Source organism: Zalophus californianus, chromosome 17, assembly GCF_009762305.2.
Source record: "Zalophus californianus isolate mZalCal1 chromosome 17, mZalCal1.pri.v2, whole genome shotgun sequence".
In the NCBI taxonomy this organism is placed as follows: domain Eukaryota; kingdom Metazoa; phylum Chordata; class Mammalia; order Carnivora; family Otariidae; genus Zalophus; species Zalophus californianus.
This window is the reverse complement of record NC_045611.1, coordinates 39,405,633-39,428,655: the sequence shown is the minus strand read 5'-3', so window position 1 is coordinate 39,428,655 and position 23,023 is coordinate 39,405,633. Positions and strand designations below refer to the sequence as shown.

Genomic DNA, 23,023 nt, shown 5'->3' with positions numbered 1-23,023 from the left:
GTAGAAAAAGCATCAGGTCATTTATCCCACAAATAAACCCAGTTCCTTAGAAACTGTCGATTCACCTTTGTCTCGAAAGAAACTTTTGAGAAGATACTTCAGTTTAGGTCCTTGTTCAAAGGGTTTCCCTGCAAGAAGTTCCTCAAAAATATATTAAGAATCATATTAAAATCATTTTCATAAAGTATGTGTTGAGAAAAGACAAGTTTAATTCTCAAAGGCTCCATTATTGAAGCAAAAATTAATATTTGTACTGTTTCTAAATTGGAATAAAATTGCAAAGATGCAAACACCATCCTATATCATAATCTATAAACCAGTCACAAATGTTAAATCAACTGTAAAAATGATTTAAAATCTACTTGAATAATTTTATTAAACTGATTTAAAATCATATTTTGTGCTACCTTCATTTATTAACTGTATCTCCAACAACAATGGGTTATCATGGATTTTTGCCAATACAGATATGTTCCCAAATAATGCTATGGATGGAAAAGCTCCCCTCTCCTGGTGGGCATGTGACTTCCCAGCACACGGTGCAGACAGTGAACTTGCAGAGTGAAAGCCACATTATTTACGTATTCACAGGCTGCCATGCAATCCCATTCAGCATGCATAAGATCCCATATACAAGGGTTCACATTCATATTGAGGCATGGTAGACCCTAAGTGTTATGAATTTCTCAGTGTTTGGAGTTTAAAAGCAAGTGTATATTTGTGTTACAGCTCACTACTGAACACCCACTTCCTGGGAGAAGCTCACAGACGGCTCTCATCTCTATGGTCCTGAATGCACCTCATCTGGGTGTGGAATAGCTAGACCAAGGAAGTCAACCAATGTTCCATCCTTCCTCTGGGTGCCAGAGTGGGTCCTTGCTGCCTTGGCCTCTGAAAATAAAGTGGCAACAAACAGAAGTCTCAAGCAGAGAACACTGACAAGAAGGTGCCCAGCTCTGTCTACCAGATGTATGGCTCTGGTGCCTCTGCATGGCTTTCTGTCACTAGCCACCAGGTGATGGAGACCTGCTTTGGGTCCATCAGTAGGAACTCCAGGCTCATTGCAGCATGAATGCTTGTGTCAACAAACTCAAGGGCGAATCCATTTGCCTATCTACACCGTAGAAATGAAGATGAGCTACTGCTGGTCTTGACACGATTCTCTACGCAGCTATCTACTGGACCCCGGAGTCTCAATGACATATCCAGTTCCCCAGAGGTGGGACAAAAAGTTCCAGCACCCTTTGGATAGCTACAGGAATTAAAGTCATAACCCCCAACTCCCGAGGCTTTGGACTGTTATCTGTGTCTCTCAGGGAACCCTGACAGCATAGCCTCCCAGACATCTGCAGCTGTGACAGTTTCTTAGGAGGAAAAGGTTTGCCAAGACAGGAAGGTGGGCAGTGGGCCCCATCCTGGTGCCCATGTGTCTGCCCAAACAGCCATGAGTCATTCTCTTCCTGGGCCCTGAGCCTGGCTGGAGGGACCATCTCTGAGAGCACCTGCCCCATCCCCTCATGTCTAAATGCCAAAGGCAGCCTCTTCTTTTCCTGGCCAAAGAGTCATGCTTGGCCAACGGGGCTGAAAGTCAACGCCCCCCAAATGTGTGCTCAACCAATGGCGGCAGCAGTTTGCAAATGCAACCCCCCTGAGCTGGGATAACTCTGAGGACTGTTCCACATTGGCCCCAGAGTCCCTCAAAGCTCCAGGTACCCAGGGGGTTTGATAAAGCACCCTTCGTTGGCTTCCTTTCCTTCCCTGTACGACATCAGTCCACACCACAGAGCTCCTGGGACCGCAACGCCCAGAGCCACGGCAGCACCCCGATGGGTCTCCCTTGACAGAGATGCCATTTGCTATGAGGAGCACCGCCCATGATGATGATCCACACCCAGACCCCCATCCAACCTCCCCCTGCCACCCAGCCGGCCGCCGCTCCAGGATAAATATCTCAGAGCGCTTCATCTCTGAAACACGATATCTGCCTCTTTGAGATGTTGTGTGACCTTTCACATCATTTCCCCCAAAAGTTAATTTCTGTGATGAATGCAATATACCCAAACCCATAAATCTGACTGTCTGAAGGATTCAAATTAGGAATTATTGACAGCTGATGGAACCCAAGTGCAGAGATGAAGCAGGTTTTCCCATCTGTCCATCGAAATGTTGGAATGTGTATTGATTAAAATATGACGCGCTACAGAACCCAACATAAATCTAAACTCTATTAGATTAACATGAGCATTCAATTAACATAAAATGACAACGTAGGAGAAAGGGGCTGCATGGCGGTCATCGGTAATATTTTAGCCATAAACACGGGGACCCTGAAATCGGGAGGCACGTTTGCATTGGTCGGAGTGGTAGCACTGAGTGAGGGTGAGGATGGGCTGCTCTCCCAGAAGTGGGAGGAGGGGTATGGAGCCTTGGCCGAGGTGCCACAAGGAGGAAGGGGTTGTTGTGGCTGGCTGGAGATTCGGCTTTACCATCCCTTTTGTTTGGACCTGCCCGGGCAGCAGGGACAGTGGCGCTATGTTGGTGGCAGATGCCCCGGTCCTCCGGCAGTCCCAGGGTGCAGGAGACCAGCCTGCAAGAGTAGAATTCAAGGCAGCTCATGGGATACAAAGATGACGTTTTGGATGTGCTCAGGACCCCAGGGTGGGACATCTAAAATGTCCCAGAAAGAGAACCATGATTTGAAAATGAACCGAAAGGGTTCATTCAAGAGGACTTGAATCTGAAGAGAAAGCCCACCCAGCAAAGTGGTGTCAGGCGGTGCCTCCAAATCCCCAGCCCCAAGCTCAGCGTCCACTCCTGTCTATCATCAGGTCACACACGTCATCCTGGAAGGGTCCTGGGAGGAAGGGAAATGCTGGCTTTGCAGACGAGGAAACCGAGGCTCCATGTGTCCAGATACTGGGGGTTGGGGGGGAGGATGCGCCAGCAGATAGTTCCCACAGGCGCCCAGCATTTCCAGGGTCTCTGAGGGGTCTCTAGCCACAAGATCACATTGGCTCGAGGTGCCAGAGTGTTCACTCAACCAAGCAAGGAGGATGATTGGTTTATAAACGTGCCAGCTTCCTTCGGCTGGTCTACCTTCCTTCATTGGTCTACCCTGGGACACGCCCCACACCGGTCTCTGGTGGGTCCCCCAGTGGGGCTGAGACCCCGTTTCCCACAGCAGTATCCTGTTCCGGAATGCCCCCGTCTTGGCTCCTGTCTTTCCTGAATCATGTCCCCTCTCCACCCCATGCTTGCTGGGATCTTCTCCCAAGAAAACAAGCCGGGTCTCCGGTCTGCTTTTGCAAACATCCAAGCAGACGACCGGGTCACAGAAGTAAGACGTGGTAGTGGGTTTTGTTTGTTTTCTTGCTTGTTTGTTTGTTTTAAACTGGGGCTTCTCATCAACCTCCACTGTGCTTTCTAACAGATCCTCAAATTCAAGACTCAGAACCCAGACTAAAAGATCACTGTGAATAAGGAGGGGTTTGGGGGCCTGCATCTCTCAGCTTTGACCCTGATTTCTATATGGATCTTAAAATGCTCCTTTCTATAGAGATAATATCCTAAATGTAACTTGATGATCAGGCCAACCGTCAAAATTCTTTTAGCAACCGGTTTTATGTTCATTGTACTATTCCCAACACGTGCATTATCGTATAAAATATTATATTTGGGGGTACAACTCAGGAGGTTCGGGCACAGTGACATGAGTCTGACCGTCCTCAGGGTAGTCATGACCTCTGCCGACACCTGGGTGTCTCCAAAGGAAGAAGCGCCTACAGGTGACCGCCGGTCAGAGGTTCTGGATTGCAGCACAAAGGGAAGTGACTTCTTCTATCTACATTCATTTTCTCTGGCCACATAAATGGTCTTGTGTTGATAAAATATTCTCAACCCGGGGGAAGGCCCAGATGGCTCTAGTGGGTGGTGTGGCTTTGGTTGCAAGAGTGGGGGTCTCGGCTTGGACTTTTGCCAACATGGAAAGTTCTGGGCAGGTTCTGGGCAGGCTGTCTCGATGCCTGGAGAGCGGCCCCATCCCCAGCCCATGGGACCTTCCCAGGGTCCTTCCTGCTGCATCTGCCCTGGAAGGATGCTCTCAGCAGCCGATGTCTACTTGAGTATCTGTTTCTACGTCATGCCCTATGAGCTCTGACGTCGCTACAAACCTCCTCCTTACCTCTGGTCACTGAGGAGGGGCCGCCTCCTCCAGCCTCAGTGCCTGCCCCCCTCTTGCGCTCCCCCAGTCAACCCCGCCACCCCCCCGCATCAGCTCCAGGACTCAGCTTCGAGCCCCCTGGCTGTGCCAACCTCTCTCTTGGATCATCTCATGCTGACCCCTCAGTCCTCAGTCTTGAAGCCCTGCTCTGTCTCTGTCACTGTCACCCAGCTAATTTCTCCAGGATGCAGATCAGCCACTTCCTTCGAGGAAACTTCCTTGACCCCTTCCCCAATGTCAGGCCTACATGCACATCAGGGGGGGCAGAGGCTGAGGGCACTTCTGCCACACTCACACTGCCCACCCATGGTCATCTCCCTCGGGACGGGAATAACGATCCGCCCGTCCTTGTTTCCCCGGGGCCTGTCATGAGCCTGGCACGCATGCGGATGAGTGAGTGAAGGTGACGCTAGGCCCTGAGCGTGGGCGGGATCTGATGGGGCAGAGGCACATAGGATAGAAAAGCAGCACTTCCTTGACTGTGAGACCGGGAACCATGCACCCACTTAACCTCGGAGTGCCAGCCCCACAGCCAGCCTCTCGGGGAGAACAGGCTCCTTACGTGCACATGCTGGTGGGGCTGGACCCACAGTGGCTCTTGCCTTCAGGGCCTGAACCAGGGGCCACTCCAGAGCGACCCCCCCGGGGAAGGCCTTGGTCCCCATGATATGATTTCACAAGGCAGCTCACTTCTGACCTCACCGTGGACAACACACTAGCCGCCGCCCCTCTTCCGGGACCTCCCAAAATCTCACGGGCAGGGCCTGGAGTGACAATTATGATGACAGCAACACTAGTCTATGCTGAGACGTGCTTACTGTGTGCGGGGCCCCGGGTAAAGAGCTCACGCCTACCTGGCTGCAACAAGAATTGTGAATCGGCCAACTTTACAGAGAGAATCCCGCGGCCTCAAGCAATGCAGTAGCTTTTCCTTCTGTGGATGAGCCCAGGCAGCCTGCCCCCCAGAGCACATGCTCACCTCCCTCCTCCCCTGCCTCACACTAGTCCTGAGAAGCCCTCCATCCTTGTCCTAGGAAGACCCTGGCACCTGCAGGGAGGCCAGCTGTGGCTGTGGCCTCCCACCCCGAGGGCACCAGGTGGGGGCAGGGCAGAGCAGGTAGACGCAGATCCGGGCATAGGTTCCCCCTCGGAGGAACAACAGCTTCAACTTTGCACGTGGGAGATGGTCCCTAAACGCATGCTGTCTCCACAAATCCGTAATTGGAGCATGGGATTAATCTGAGTCCTTTTCTCCTTTAATTTTCTCAGGAGTGGAACAATTTTACACCTGTATGGTTTTCCCAGTACCCCAGGAACGGTGAACTGGGACACTTGTCCCTTGAAGCCACCCACCCACGCAAGGTCCTCACCTTGCAGGGTTTAAGAAGGGAGCCTGTGCTTTCTGCGAGCCTCGGGCGCCCTCTTGTGGCCGTCCCAGGTTCCCAGCGCCCCGCGTCTGAGCTGGGAGAGCCAGAGGCTCATCTAGGTCGCCTGGCCCCCCTGGCAAGTGCCTCCAGCCTCTGCCTCTCCCCCGCCCCTCCGGGGCCTGTCCCTTCTTTCTCCAGCCAGGTGGAACCCTGAGGCTGTCCTCAGGGATGCCAACCGCAGACAGGCAGCCTCCCAGAGAGAAGGGGGTCTGAGGCATGTGGGCGGGCCCTTTCTCAGCAGTCTCCAGGGGTCCTCAGAACACACCTGCACCGCTCAGCCTGCTGGATGCCCAGCTTGGGAGACTGAGTGAGAAACAGAAATGGGGGGACCCACCAGACAAAAGGCACTTCTCATAATTGCCGGTAGTGTCCTTTCCTCCCCAAAACAAGATGGGATGCCCCTGCCACCGTGGGCATCACCTCAGTGGAACATTCTGTGCCCTGCTCCTGTTGGGCTTCCAACCCCGTCCCAGGAATGATCTAGCTGGGCTCTTAGAAACCTCCAGCCATCGCCACAACCCGAGGCCATGGAGTGCCATGGGAATGATGCCCTGGGCAAATAAGCCCCCCTCCACGCACACACACACACACACACACACACCCCACCTGTTCTTACTGCCCACCCAGAGCCCACACCCCCTGAGCTGGGGGGTGGCTGGGTCCTGCTCCTCGGTAGCCTGGCCCTTCTGAGCCTGGCCCGGCTCCTTCTGGGATTCGGCCTGGGGGATCCTTTTCTTAATTAAATGGAAGCTCCACAGATATCTTGCATTTTGCACCAGCAAGGCACAGACATGGAGAAGGTAGGCTTGGTGGGCATGCTGACTGCCCCCGTGATGACAGCAGCTAAGGGCTTCCTCACTGGTTAGAAACTGGGGGGCCCCATGCTGCTCCCCCAGCTGCGATTCCACTTATAAGGAACCCACACAGAACCTATGAAGAGCATCAGCAATAAGAGGCAGGGCAGAGGCTAAGAGCCAGCCTCCAAGCCCCAGCACACATTGAGGTGAACCCTGATGCAAGGAATATGGACCAGCCCATCCTGACTGGGGCCAGGCTGCCACGTTGCCAGGGGTTTATCCTCAGAGCCCTCCCCTCTAGACCCCCGGGCCCTCCTCAAGAGGCGCCCCCCACCCCCATGCACCAAGAAGTGACTATAGAATGGTTGGGGCCAGGGCTATGCAGCACTATGGGAAGAAAAGTCTAGAAGGGATCCATGATTGGCCCAGGGAGGCAGGAACCATCTGTAGGCAAAAGGAGAATCAAGCCTCCCCCCCACCCCCCACTCCCCGCCAGAAGAGCTACTCAGATCTTCGTTCAGGGTCAGGAACGGCCACTCTAGGGGAACTCAACAAAGCATGGGGGAGAATCTCCAGGGCAAAGTTCTAATTTTGCAAAAATGTTTTTCCTGGAGAGAGAGAAAATGTGGCCAAGACCATTACTGTGAACCAAAGAATTAAATTGATTTTTTTTTCCCTAATATTGTGTTTAACATCCAAGAGGCCTCCAGGTAGCTAGACCTCTAAGGAGCACTGCGGGCATTTCAGAGGCCCATTGTATGCCCATTTAAATGAAATGCCTCGAAATGAGGGTGCTTTGCGGGCCTGGTTTCAAATCTGACTCTACTGATGATCAGCTGTGTGACCTTAGACAAGTTACTTAACCTCTCTGAACCTGCATTTCCCCAGTTGTGAAATGAGAGTAATAATAATTCATTCTTCACAGGGTTTGAGGACAAGATAAACCAATGTATGTGAGGCCCAAAGCATAGCTCCCAGCAGGCCGTAGGATGCTAGGATAATAACAGTCATCTACGGGCCTCCTGTTACTCTGTCCAACTGCTACAGCCGCAATGCATGGGCCGCTAGGTGTTCCAGCCCCACTTTGCATCTAAGTGCAACCCGACACACTCCAGGCCTTCAGAGCAGCTAGGCATGTATCTCGTCTGGGAACCTGAACATGTGAGATGACTTTATTTCTTGTTATTGAAAACAAAAACAAAAACGAACCCAAAGCTAGTCTTTCCACATTGTTTTATACACAGTCTTTGTCAGTTACTTCACTTAACCTTGAATCCAGGCCTGGGGGAATAGGCAGGGGCGAGCTTTGTCACCTGAGGTCTCTGAACCACCTACCTATCCAGGCAGGCTGCTTCAGCTTGGTCAAGGCCTCATGAGCTGACTGCCTCGGCGGGCAGGAAAGCCAGGCAGAGAGCCCCTCGAGGTAGGAGGGGGGTCCACACAGCCTGGGTGCACCCCTCCATGCCCAGCAGCCAGGCTATGCCATGAGCTGCCCTTTCTCCACAGGCCGACCTGCACACAAGTCCCAGCTCTGCTTCTGGGAAGGCAGTTGCTCCTCTGGATCTCAGTTTCCCTGCCGTGAAATGGGGGTAACGGCACCTGTCCCAAGGTGTAAACCAGCGAATGTGGGGCAAGTGCCCAGTTCTAGGGGTGTGAGGGGAAGGGGGGGCCTGAAACACACAGCAAGCCTCCAAGAAACGCTGCTCTGACCTCGCAAGGCACCCACAGGGTGAGTTTCCATGTGAGGTCCCCAACGCACAGGACAGGCTGCAGTCTGGAAAGAAGTGGGCACATCCAAGGGCAGGTGCACTGCCCAGAGAGACAGAGGGCCCTGTATCCTGCCTTGCACGCAGGGCACATGAGTCTGGTGTCACCACATCTGACTTCTCCAGAGATAGCCTGTGATGTTCTGTTAAATATTTTGGATTTTAAATGTAGGCAAGGCTTTTTGTTTGTTTGTTCTTTGTTTTAACCAATGTAAAAATGAAAATGTCCCTGGGCCCCAGCTCTGAGGCAGAGGAGAGACCAGTGACACGTCAGCCCCCCCCCCCCACATCCCAGCTGTGAGCTCCTGGGGACTCTGTGTCCCACACCCCACCCCAGACACAGGGCTCTTCCTAGAACCCCCACCCCCAGCCCCTGTAATGTTCAGAATGCCCAGTGTCCAAAAGGAGCGGAGCCACTTGGATTTTAGCCTGAACAGGAATGTGGGTCTCATTGCTCTGCGGAGGCCGCCATCTGCTGGTGGAAGGAGGTGAGAGCAGCCGGTGCCTGGCTGCATCCAGAGACCACCAGGAGAGAGTTAGGGAGGGGTTAGGGAGAAAGAGGAGGATGCCCAGTGCATGCGGCCCCTGACCTGGGAAAGAACCCAACAACAGGGGCCTGAGCCTGAGGCATCAAGGATGTGAAGAAGCTGAGGTGTCCAGCCTTAGTGATTACGGGGTACAGCAGGGGGAGGGGCTGGGCCTGCGCACAGTATCTCCCGGAGACAAGCACGAGGTGCCTCGGTGAGCGCCCACACACGTGCATGTCTGTGGCATGTCCTCTGCCCCTGGCCAGTGACTCGTCGTGAACGAACCTGCTGCCCAGGATTCCCTCCAAGATGTCTGCACTCTGCTGCTGACGTCCCCACCAATTTTGCAGGAGTGCCCTGGTCCCGCTGGAGGAAACCTGGCTTGGTTTCTCAGGCCCGCCATGGACATGGAAATAAATACCGTTCAGCAGAAGAAAGAGTCTCCACATGAGACCCAGAGTTTACCCCATGCTGCCCCTTCCCGGGCCAGGCACCCAGCCTTTGAACAGCCACAATCTCCCAGGATCCACCTCCGAGAGTCCTGTCCCAGCAGGGGGTTACCCCTGGAGAACTCCAGGCCCAAGCAGACTGGGGGTAGGTGGGCAGAGTGAGGGGTTCCTCCGGGACAGGACCTGGGCTGAGTTACCTCCACTGGCCCCTGTCTCACTGCATGCAGCTATTAAAATAATGCGTTACTGCTTATTGTTTTTTTAAACTTTCTCTTATTTTTTTGTTGGATATGTTTTTTTTTTACATCCAAAAGGTTTCCTATTGACTAGGTCTGTTGCTCTCACAAAACCCCCAGGAGGCTCTACTGTGCCCTGTTCACAGATAGATAAACAGAGGCCTAGAGTGGTGAAATGAGAAGATGCCAGGCCCAAGAACTGGGCAAGGAGCCCGGGGCTCAGCACTCCCAGCCGGGGGGTGTCAAGACCACATGTAAGATCAGAGATTTTTATAACAGAGTACGATTTTGATAGCAGCCACACCGGCTCCAGGGGGAGCAGAGTCTGTTCAAAGACCCAGATTTTATTCCCACCACCCCCTACTCACTGAGTTTTCCCACTCCTTGATAAAACAACAACAACTGCATAAATCCAAGTTACTATGAGCCAGGGACGATATATATATATATACACATACCATTCTAAGGCAACCACCGATGGAGGAATTTATTCCCCCCATTTTTAGATGAGACACGTGAGACTCAGAGATGTTAAGCAACTGGCCCGAGCTCACACAGAGTGGAGCCGGGGGTCTGGGCCCAGGGATCAGATCAGAGTCTGCACACCCCCTGTCCTCTATAGGAAAGCAGCGCGGCATGATTCAAATGCTGAGACTCCATGTTCCTAAAACACAGAGTGTCCCTAAATCGACAGCCCAAGGTCAGGTTTATTACAGTTACAATCACCAAGGAATAAAGCAGGACCAGAGGATCCCGGCAGCTGCTGAGAGAGAGGGAGCGAGAGAGGGAGCGAGAGAGAGGGAGAGGGAGAGAGAGATGAATTCCTTCAGATAGCACTGTTTGAAACCTTCCCATGATGACATTAAAAGTGGGCTTTAAGTGATTTATTTTTTCAATCTGTGAATCTAAACAAATGATCTCCCTTCTAGGTACATCGATCATATGATCTCCTTCACAGCTGTGAAAAAATGCTATTAGTGCTTTCAAAGCAGTTTTATCACAGATTAAAGAAGCCTGGAAAAAAAAAATTGGCAACCGGAGACAGCCATATGCCTACTTGACCTAGGACCATAAACCTGTTGTTCATTCCAGAGAGGGGATTACGGCATTACTTTTAGTAAGTTGCTTTTCATATGGAAATTTCTTTTCATAGTAAAGATCTGTCTTTAATAGCATCATCCTAAAAACATGCCTATTTTTTAATTCCCTGATCATGGACATATAGATTTTTATAGTGTCTGCAAGCATACATTAATGTTAATTTCACCATTCTCCTTTGTATTTTGTTAATGTCACAATCTGCTGTAAAACCTTGCCAAGTTTCTTAACTGTCATGTTAATTCCAAGACCTATTCTGCACTCTTTGACATTTCAGGACAGAACAAGGCAGTAAAAATAGATTAGAAACAGCTTATAAGTATTATAAAATCTAGAACTTTGCAGATGGCGGAATTAGGTCTGCTGAATGGAAATTTAGCAACTCTGAGCACAATAATATTAGAAAAGCCTATTCATTTCTAAGGTAAATATTTGGAAGGGGTCGCATAATGGTTGCTGGGGGAGTGTGAGGGAACTTAGAAAATGCAACAGAGTTATGTTATTTTAAGCAACTTACTGGATACATATACCATATCCTGAAGAGTTTTGGGTTTCAAAGGTTTTCTCTACCATATAAATAAGGGCGCATAGTAAGAGCTTGATTTTATTCATGGTCAGTTCAAAGATCACACAAATTATTTCACGCAGAGGATTTGTCTGCATTTTCCTAAGTCAAAGCAGAGCATTACTGTACTTAGATATTAAATGACACTACCACATGCTAAGAAATTTGCACGATCGGACAGGAAATTAGACACTGTTTTCTTAAACTGATTGCTACAGAATGCCCACTGTTTAAATGTGCACTATCCATTTCAAAGGGAAGCACTGGCTGATTTCAGGAAGTTTAAAATCAGCTCATGGAGAAGCAGGACAAAGGTGGGTTAAATGTGTCCCCCATCCCCCAACCACTGAGGGAAACGATTTCTTAAGAGAAGAAGAAGGAGGAGGAGGAGGAGGAGGAGGAGGAGGAGGAGGAGGAGGAAAGAAAGAGAAAGAAGGAAAAAGAAAAAAACTTTTCCCTTTTTCTTTAGGGAGGACTTATTTTTTCCATCATCCTTGTTGAGTTGCTGATGAATTGTTCACATCCCTTGCCAAACCCCACCCTCTGCCTTCCTCATTATTTGCTGCATCTTTTTCCCACAGCTCGGATGGCCATCAGAGAGGCTTAAAGACAGCACAGTATTAACATGGGGAAATGGCTTGCAGTTCCCAATTGATCCCCTAATACGTTATGTTGAAATGATAATTGGTACACTCCTCATTGAAAAATAAGAGAGAAAAACTACTTTTCAGTCACCACAAGGTATTATCTTAGCTCATGTATTCAGAACTAACAGATACATTAAAAAAAAAAGACCCCCCCCACCCCCCATCTGCGGGAGACACTGCAGTCTGCAATTCTTTTCAGCTGACATAATCCAGATTGATTCGTTCAGCAGATAAAATTCAGGCCACTTCTGCCCTTTATGGGAGCAACATAATACCAGTCTTTATTCAGTAACAATGTAACATAATGGGATCGGAATGTGCAAAATGACTGTTTTTAAATTACTGTGCCTCACAAGGGCCCAACACAAGCTGGGGCTTAATGTAAAAAATCATTAGGCACAGATTACTAAAGTGCTCCTGCATTAAGGAGGTCAAACCGAGCCTGTTTGTGGTATTTTCCAGGACAGAAACTCTTTGCTAATATCTTGATTACAATTGTGTTCTGGGGGGCCCATCCCAGCACCCACGGCTCAGGCGCCGGGGCCTCTGTAAATGGGCAGTGGGGAGAGGGGTGGCGGGCGGAGGGGTGGCAGGCAGGTTCGGAGATGGGGCACCAGGTAGAGTCGAGAGAGAGCCCATCATCAGAAGGCATTTTCAAGAAAGTTCGGTGCATCCAATAATTTAAGCTCTGAACTACTAAACTATGCTAATTTCAAGATCTTCAGGGCTTGGTTATTAAAATATATAGGAGATTTGGAAAATAAAGAAAAGCATAAAGACAGAATGACTAATGTCCTCCCATCATCTCAATACCTGGAAATGACCCCTGGGTGTTCTGAATGTAAATTCATTCCTCTTTTTTTTTCTGTGCATAACAATATAATATGTTTTTACAAAATTTATGCTTCAAATATAGCTTTTCACTAAATGTTATAGGTACTGTCAATATTTCTCCACATCATTAATTATTCCTCTGCAATATAATTTTATGGCTACATGGTGTTCCTTCATGTGGGGACATCTCATTTATTTAATTTTACCCGATTCATGGGCATATAGCTTGTTTTCTATTTCTATTTCTATTTCCCCATTATAGAGAATGTGTCGATGAATATCCTTATAGAAAAATATTTCCCCAAATGTCAGATAATTTTCTTTGGGTTTCTAGAATTGGAATTGCTGAGTGGAAGGAAATGCACATTTTGTGTCTGTTGAATCCATATTTCTTCCTTGGTTTCCAGAAAGCTTGCACCCATTTGTGCCACATCGTGTTTATGGGGCTCCATACTTCCAAGGATGTGTTCGGAACCCATCACACCAGCCTCATCCTTTGCCCCAGCAACACACTCCAAAGATTTCTTGAACATTGCCTTGTATCTATTGACTCACATCACGCAAGAATACTACGGCCACTGTTTGCTTCCTCACACCCACACATAAAACTCTCATCAGGAGAAAGATTAAATTAAGAGAAACCATCGGGGCCAGCTCTTAGAAACCTAAGGTTGCCTACGAAGATTCTAGAAGGGTAAAATAGGACAAAACAGAGCAGAAAAGATTTCCCTGGCATTGAAATGATTTTGAAATTTTCACTTGCAAGCCCAAGCTTCATGCAATTTAATTTTTGCATTTGAGAGCATTGTTAGTCTCTTATCTTATTTAAATAGAAGATTTCCAAAATTCGAATCACTGAATCACCAGTGGCCTCTGAGATGATGCAGTTACTCTTTGGAACAGTGGGCTCACGTCTGGAGTGGGGCCTGTTATTTGGTCAACGTTTGTACTAAATGAAACAGGCATTGTGCGTGTATGCGCGGGGCTGCAGGAGGGCTGCGTGGAGCAGAGATTTTGCATATGTGATATACAAACACATGCACATAAATCTATTTATCTGCAAAAGGAGCATCACCATTGTAGCCTCATCATTGAAACTCACACCATCTGAAATATTTGCATGTGATTACGAGTCTCCACTGTCAATCAAGACGGCACAAATCCAATACTCAGGCCATATGGCCTTGAAACTTTCAATCGATAGGAACCTTTTAAAGCTGAAGCTTCAAAAAGTTGTATCAAATATATATCCAATGAGAAGAAGGTTAATTGAATAATTGATTACTCAGTAACAATTAAGTGCTCTTCAGATATCTTTGGGAAATCTTGAAATATAATGGTGATAGATATTTATTAGTTTTTCAGTTATTATTGCATTATGTATTTATTTTTAGGCCCAGAGTCAATTTCTTTCATTTATATATTTTGACATCAGAATCCCCAGGGTGAAATGATACATATATTTTTACTACTACAAGACCAAGGAGATGGAAAGATGGACAGAAATCCATCTGATCCAGGGTTGCCAACATTAAAACAGCTTCTTTGTGACAACTCTTAGGTAAAATAGTGCCTCCCACAAAGGTGCCTGCTCCAAAATGCAGTCATTCTTGCAAGGGACATTTGGGTGATGGTGTCAGTATCATGTGGGTCTTCCTGCCACCTCGGTTCTCTTCAAAAGCACCCAGATCTTCAGGTCTCCACAGATAAAATGGCCAATGATCATATCTCCAATGAGAAGCAGAGTGACCCGGTCCTGTTACCACTATTTGTTAGCAAATCTCTTAGATTTGTTTTCTATGTCCTTTTCAAAGGAGGTATATAAATGGAGCTTTATGACATCACTGATAATCTATCAAAGGGGATCACCATCCATGCATGTGCCCATGCACACATAAACAAACACACCTCTGTACCAAATGGGATGAGGGCAAGGACAGAATCTGACTCTACTCTTCTGGAAGGAGTCCAAGTGCTCATTCTGTAGACCACGGTTGCATGCATCACCTTCACCTTTGCCAAAGAGCTCAGAGGAGCTTTTCTAGTATAAAAAAAAAATCTCTGAACAATCCCCACGCAATTGGTAAAATTAGATTTCCTTGACACTTGTGTTTCAACATCCATAACAGGCATAACAGACATTACGAACTGGACACAAGAAACCTATTCTAAACTGGAGTGAAAATTGTTCACATAAGCACCAAAAACCAGGCTGAATGTTATGCATTTGACATATCTCTCTATATTTTCCCATTCAATCATTCAAGAAATACGTCTCGAACCTCCCCTGTGGGCCAGGCACTATGGTCCCCAGGAGGAACAAAGGAGTGCACAGGACAGATAGGGTGTCTGACTGCTTGGAGTTCTCAGTTTGGTGGAAGAATCAACAAAAAAAAAGATGAAGAAATTGAACACACACAATTTTTAATAACTGCTAAGAAGTAAGTAAAGGACCGAGAGAAGAAATACTAGAGTAATAAGCCATTTTTGAATGGATGGTTGTAAGCTGCCTTTTTGAGAACAAGATATTTCAAGTGAGATCTAATGAATGAGAAGGAGTTGGTCACACAAGACCTTGTGCAGGCACATGCGTATGCGTTATGTGTGCGTGCATGTGTGTGTGTGTGTGTGTGTGTGTGTGTGTGTGTGTGGTGACAGGAGACCTTATCAATCATTCCAAACAGTAAGAACTGCATATTCAAAGGCCCTGAGGTATCAAATTGCTGGCAGTGTTTAAACATCAGAGAGAAGATCCATGTGGTTGGAGCAGAGCCTGCAAGACAAGGTCATGGGTCAGGTAGGGACCCGATGTCTCTGGGCTTTGTGGCCGAGGGGAGCTTGGGGTTTAATTGAAAGGGGATGGGAAACCATTGAAAGGTGTTAAGAGAATATATGGTCCTTTTTATAACTTTAGGAGCTCACTGTAGCTCAATGGTATAAAGTGGTTTGGAGGGAGGCCTCGAAGATCTGATAACATTGCCCAGGTATGAGATAATGGCCCCATAATAGCAGGGCACAGATGGAAGGAAAGGGGGATTCTTGATTTATTTGGAAACAGACTTTGGAAACAGAGCTTTCTGGTGGATTAGAGGCACTCACTGAGGAAAGGGAAGGGTCAAGGAGAACTCCTAGGTTTGATGTCATGAAACATCCAAGTGGAGAACTCCAATAGAAACTTAGGAAAGAAATTCTGGAGGAGAGAAGGGGCTTCAGGTTTGTGTCTGAGAACCACCCCCCCACACACACAAGTGGTGTGGAATCTCTAACAAAGAGTAAGATGTCCCAGGAGACAAGGAGCCCGAGGAAGGCAAGCAAAGGAGAAGGGCCAGCAAAATAGACCAAGCAAGAGGAGCCCATGAGGCAGAAAGAAGACTCAGACGGAGTGGTCTCGCAGAAGCTGCGAGGACAGTAAGCCAGCGTCTATCCCTGCCCCCCTTGGACGTTAATGCTTACGTCGTTGCCTGGGGACTCTGGAGCTCTTTGTGGCAGGTTCTGTTCTCCTACTCATTGTGCCGACAAGAAGACTGAAGCTCGGAGAGTTTCAGTCACTTCCTGGACATCACATTCCAGCTGGAACCTGTATGGTACCATCCTGTGCTCTCTGTCACTCTGTCCTTTATCTGCTTTCTACTTGCCAGAACATGACCGGATTTGGGGATCCGGTCTGCCAATGGCGACCAAGCCATGCCACCGGGCAACCACACTCGTGTGATTTGGATACTTTCTTCCTGCCTCTTTGTTTTTTTTTTAAGATTTTTATCTACTCACTTGAGAGAGAGCAAGAGAGCGAGCACCGAGGGAGAAGGAGAAGCAGACTCCCCGCAGAGCAGGAAGCCCGATGCGGGGCTCCATCCCAGGACCCCGGGATCATGACCTGAGCCGAACGCAGACGCTTAACCAACTGAGCCACCCAGGCGCCCCTTCTTTCTGGCCTTTTTAATGCTAGCATTGCCACCATCTGTATATCTCAGATGAAATATCTGAAATATTTCCCCTGCTGGCTCACACTGTGGAAGGGCCAACCACGGACTAACTGTGAATCAACTCCAGAAGAAGGGGGCTTTGCAAAGCGGACAAGCTCGGGGCAAGAAAGCCTTCAGAGGAGGTTCTCCAGTTCCAGTGTCGCAGGGTGCCCACCCCCTTGAGCCTCCGCTGCAATTTCCATGCTTTGCACAGACCCCATGTGATGTGCGCAGGCTTCCTTGAGTTAGGGATGTCCGAACGAGGCCCTCCACGTGCGGGGCATCTAAGGACACTGACTCGGAAGCCCCGAGTCATTTCTGCCGTGTCAGAGGTGAGCCCGGCTTTCTGTAGAGCCTCGTAACAAGGTGACAGGCGTCGCTGTCCAGGGACCCACCGGGGAAGACGGCGAGTGTCACAGACCAGAGAGCAGATGTATTATTGCATCCCTGCCGAGACGGGAATGCCTCCTTCTGACTCTGGAGCGTGTGCTTCAAGGCGCTTACCTCACTCTTGCAGTTCGGTGCGCGGGGCGTCCAGAGACAGTGCCCAGCACATTCCCTGGCTGGGCTGCTGTGGAGACTGCGCAGTGTGTTCCAGCGAACGGGCTAACCAAAAGCATGCTGAGGTTTTAATATTGTTTTAATGTGATTAAAAAATCCTAAATTAATTTATTTTCTTATGCTAGAAAATAGTCCGGCACCACTGTATTGCAATATTGTGCTAAGAAGAACAGTCTGATAAAATTCATTAGAAAAGAATTAAATTCATCATATAAAACACAGTCATTTTATTTTAAGTAGTTCTCGATTCAGAGGACCAGGCAATCGTTCCATTGAGTAATAGCAAGGACAAGCTGGAGAGGAACCCCAGGGTAGGTCTCCAGAAGGCTGTGACTTGTTGCAGCTAAGAGGGCTTGCCTTTGTTTGGGGGGGCCCTTCCAAATATTTGCAGACATCGATGGAAGTGGAATTTTTAACTGATCAGAGAAAAAGACACCAAGAGCGAGAAGAAATCCTTGCTACCTGCCTTTCTTGGATGAAGCTGTAAAACACTGTCAGACCCTCCCTGTCGTTCAAGACCCAGCTCCATCCCACCCTCCCCCCAGCCCTCGCTTCCTTTCCACCATTTACTTTGACTTGATCGTTCACTGTCTCAGGTAGCAACATGATTTATATGCTTCAGTTTCACTTCCACAAGTAGCCTGCGAAGTCCTTTGGGGTGAAGGCCGATTTCAGACTTAGCTTCTCCAGCTCCTCACCGCTCCGTGGCTGCCAGCCAGCCCCCTGTCCCCAGCAGTGCGCCCAGCCCCCGGCATGGCGTCCCTCTTGCATGTGACTACCTTTGGGTGCCATTTGCTTTGTGGGCAACGTGTCATAGACTCCCTTGTCCCTTTGCACAGATGGGAATGAGCAGAACCCTGCGAGAAGTCTCGAAGAGAGCAGGAACCTCTTGCCATCAGCTGCCTATTCTTGTGCATTCTGTCACTGAGCATTCCAAACTCTAGCCATATAGGACCTGCTAAATGACTGTCCCACTCCATTTTGTGAAAGGAAGGAAAAGTAGAGATTTTAAGTCAAATGAAATGCATTTAACCAGCGACAGAGTGCTGACAGCTGCCCATTTGAGGGTCCTGTGGGAGTCCCTCTGAGCCCCTGAAGGTACGTTCTGCTTCTGACTTTCTCGGAGGTCCAGAGCTCCGCTGGAGCCGCCCCTCCCCTGTTCACTGTGCAGAATGATAGCTGGAGGAATCTGGTGGCAGGAAGACCCTGCTTCTAACCAGCATTCAACAGTAAAACACTCCTGAGATTTTACCCCTGAATTCTGCTCAAGGATGGAAACCTTGAAGCTGGGAGCAGGTGTGCACATCCGAAGGGCACAAATGTTGACTTTGGCTGTTTTTTTGTTTGTTTGTTTGTTTGTTTTTTTGCCATATCAAACTCCAGCATGGCCCTCGGTTTCCAGGAGTGTCTGGGAATCCCTGAATGTGGGCAGGGGGGTGAAGGGGACCCCCCAGGGCAAACAGTCACACTTCGGTTTCTTCTGAGCACCAGTGAACACTTCAGATTTTGTGATAAACCCCCAAACTGCCCAGCTAGGAACTGGATGACTGCCATGCCCAATTGCCATGAATATTGGCCACCCCCAGGGGAAGGACGGGCTCCCCTCCTCTGGACCCCATGCAGCAGCCCGGACACTGCCCTTGGCTCCCACCTCTGCCAGGGAGCCCTCTCCACATGCCCACTCGTTTCGAACATGGCGTTGGCCACAGGGAGGGAGACATTTAATTAGCTGAGAATTTCACACTCTCCAGTGGCTTGCTTGGGAGAAGAGCAGAGCTACTGAATGGCCTCTGAAACATGAAGGCTCATGAAGGCTGCCATTGCCTGAAGGCAGGGCTGGAGCCCTGGGGAAGAGTTTGGGTTCTGATTTCTCAAGTCCTGACAGCTCCAGCCTCCACCCCTGCAACCTCCCTGTGTGGGCCAGGTCCCCAGGATTCATGCCTGCCTGTAACATGCGGAGTATTGAGCCCTGCAGCCTGGGCGGAATGCCTAGGGGTGAGGGGGTGGTCCGTGAAGAAATGGAGAGCCAGGTGTCCCTAAAGAGAGCAGCCGCATCACTTGTCCCTTTTTCCAGAGAACCTGAAACCCTGGATTTGTAAGTAAACATCTCACAGTTTTCGAATGCTTGCGACTCATTGAAGACCAAAGTGTAAATATCACACAAGCCAAACAGAAACACCTCTGTGAGCAGACGCAGCCCCCAGGCCACGCTGTATGTCCCGTTGTCCTACTTGGGCTGCTTGGAGGGCCTCACCTCACCCTCCACACCTCGCATCAGCTTCGCTTGCCCCGAGGGGCTAAACAGGGAGGAGAAGGGAGACAAGAGCCCAGGGTCAGCTTGGGATCCATGGACCAGTGGCATTGGCATCAGCCAGGAGCAGATGAGAAAGGCAGAATCTCACACCTTCCCAAACTTTCTGAATCAGAATCTGCATTATCACAAGATCCACAGTGATTTGTTTGCCCACTAGATTTGGAGAAGCACCTGTTTCGGGCTAAGTAAGAGCTGGATTGAGAGTGGGGAAAGGCTTTCCCTTCCCCAGAAGACGCAGATGCCCAGATTCAGCACCTTCCACCTCTACTCTTGCCGAACTAGAAATAGTCACCATAGTCCTGGAGGACAGGCTGCCCCATGCGGCGAGCCAGAAGTGGGTTTCCAGAACTCCCGTCCGGCTTCCACCACTGCAGGACCCATTATGCCCAAGGACAGCTGCTCAGACCCCCAGACGTAAAGACCAGCAACCAGGACGATGCCACTCAGCTCAAATCACCAGCACCAGGATCCCAGGAAAATTCTCTTTGGAAATCAGCCTTCCTTAGAACAAGTTTCATGCTCCTGGCTCCAGACCCCAGAGGGGGCACACACAGCACAGTAGAGGGGAAAGGTTCATGATGAGTCCTACACAACTATCAGGCTCCTCTGCCCCTTAGAAAAGCACCTCTCGGGGTGCCTGGGTGGCTTAGTCGGTTAAGCGACCGACTCTTGGTTTCGGCTCAGGTGATGATCTCAGGGTCCTGAGATGGAGCCCTGTATTGGGCTCCATGCTCAACAGGGAGTCTGCTGGAGATTCTCCGTCTCCCTCTGCCTCTCCCCCACCACCCAAAATAAATAAGTAATAAATAAATAAATAAATAAATAAATAAATAAATAAATCTTAAAAAAAAAAAAGAAAAGAAAAAGAAAAGCACCCCTCAGCATCCACGGGGCCTCCGGTGACTGTAGAAAAGTGTGTGCTTCTGTCTCGGTTTTGCTTCTCCGACTCTCCCCAAATCCCCAGGCCTTGTCAGCAGAGACACATCTATCGATAATTACAGAATACACAGCTTTGGGGGCATTTCCCTTCCATTCACGACATTTACTGGTGTCAGTCTGAGCATAAATACAATTAGATTTGAGAGTTCTATTACAAAAGCCAATAAAGTGGGCCTCAGTAGAGATTCTAAAATTACTTAACTTTTCTTTAGAAAAATATTAAAACAGTATTATCACATCAATGAGAAGAAAAGACAGGAAGATAATAAAGTTATGTTAAACCTCCCTGTATTTACTCATGTGTGAAACAGTTATGTCTGGTCACATAATTGCAATGGTTCTGAGAAATATTTCATATTTTATAATGAACATTAAAAGAGTTTGTGGATCATTACTTTATATGAGTTCCAAAGTTATTACATAAAACCCAATAGGAATGGTTATAAATTATCCGATCCTCCGGCCTGGCCTTGGTAAACATAACATGAAGACTGAGACATTTCAGCAGACAAGATTCATGAGAAGAGGTAAAATTCTCCCTGCATTTGAAGGGGGGAGAGCAGACTAAAGTACTTGTTACCAGCTCTTAACAGTTTTGTTTCTGTTTCAAAGAAATCCTATTGAACCACTAGCTTAAGCCACACACACACACACACACACACACACACACACACACACACACACAAAAAGCTTCCGTTAGAACAAAAGAGAACTCACTTTCAGACAGGGCCCGCATCTCTCCATCTCTCATTATCCTAGCTGTGGCCCTAAGGTCACAGCAAAATTCGTGAACTTTTCAACACAGCATGGGCTTCAAATACTGTACTTACCAGACTCATATGATCACCAACAATAATTTGTTTTCAAAAGGAGATCCCCTCTTTGATATCTGAAAATACAGCCTCTTTGCAGAAACTGAGGGATTGATAACATTCTGAGTAATTTTTTTTTTTTTTTGGTCTGCAAAATAGGTTGGCAGGCAGCATTTTAATTAAAAACGGTCATTTGTGAATCCCGGTTAAGAGTAAAACGGGGGCTATTGTATGTACTTGTCCTTATCCATTTTTTTTTTAATCAGAGCACCCTATTTTGTTTAGAAATTACACCTGCTGCTTCGTTGGCCTCCAGCTTCTCCTTGGTGAGGGTTGAGTATCAGGGTTATAGCAGCTGCGTGAACAAAGTTAGGGCCAGAGAGGGGAATTCAACCCTCCTGTCAGCATCCAAGAAGCACGTTACCAAACTGGCCCCCTGGAGTTGCTGAAACGTGCAGAGCTCCCCTAAGAAACACAGACGGCAAAGTTCCATATCCAGCTACAAGAAATACAAGCGCCTCCCTCCCTCCCCTGGGGCTTCAGCAGCACTGACCTGAGTACTGGAGGAGAGAGGGAGAAAGGATGCTGGCCTTCCCGCCCCTATGAGGGTCCTGTACCTGTCAGCTCCCCACCTTGCCCAGGGCTGTCCCCTTCATAGGGAGCAGCTGCTGGGGAGGCTTTCTTGGCAAACAGATGTCTTTTGGAGAATTTAAAGCTCTGAGTTGGAGGCCAGATTCTGACTGTACTTTGAATTATGTCTGCCTCGATCATTATGCAGTCATTCACATATATTTTAGACATCAATATTGTCTTAAAATATTCCCGAGTTCTCAATGCTATTTTTATGCTTCGATTCTTTGCTTTGCTTCTGCTCTGTCTGTATGCTCCAGCTTCCCAGAGTCAGAGTGCCTACACATCATCTTAATAAATATTTTTATTGGGGAGGGGTTTGCTATTTTATCCTAAATGATTTCTCTCCAAATTGAACAGAGACCAACATTCCCGAGAAGTCTACCAACCATCGTAACCCGTTTGAACGGAGGTTTTACCAGTTTCGGGATTGTTTAAGATGAAACGATGTCATGTTTTGCCTCGTTCCTTAGATAGCAAGTTTTACTAAACAACAAAAGAAAGAATATAAAGATGCCAACTTACAATGCTTCGTTACAGAAATGCTAATTTAGCTAAAATATGAGATTTTGATAAAATGTAACTCTGCAGGTGAAAAAACCTCAAAGTGTGAAAAATAAATAAAAGAACGGATTATTTTCAAGACTTAAAGAGGAGTGTGGACAGTTTGGAAATCTTGCAGAGACATTCCAGCACAATTTAGTATTGGGCCACGTCTAAGGACACCTTCACGGGACCCTCAGAGCCTAACATCATAAGCCCAGCCCGGCCAATTAGATTCAGAGACTATGCTCTTACTTGAAAACGGGGTCAGGGCTCCACTCCCTAAAACTAATCTATTGATCATCTTGTCCTTGTTAGTGGATCATCCCTCCGAAGCATCTTTTGCGATCACCTCTAGGTGGTGCTAACACTGCGTAGCTTCTGCTTTTCGGCACAATGAAAACATTAATTTGCTATGAGATAATTTTTGACGTAAATGTAAAATGGTGCCCATTCGAACTCAATAATGAAGCATGGAGCATTTCTGCAGCTCCTAATTTGACTAGTTAAATGACTCCATTACGTGTCTAACAGACAGAAGCAAATAATTTCTGGTCAGTTGATGTTCACTTATCCGTATCATTTTGCCCTGAAAATAAAGTCTCTAATCTACAATTCCTTTGTCTTAGTTCTTTTTTTTTTTTTGCTTAAGATTATTAAAGCAAATATACTTAAATCATTCAGGTTAAACCAGTTC

General features: G+C 48.1%; 1 protein-coding gene across 2 annotated transcripts in view; it reads right to left on the bottom strand.

The window, feature by feature from the left end:
• ZNF536 (zinc finger protein 536) overlaps positions 1 to 23,023 on the bottom strand; it is a 421,493-nt gene that overhangs the window by 30,867 nt on the left and 367,603 nt on the right. The gene's annotated exons all lie outside the window — the stretch shown is intronic.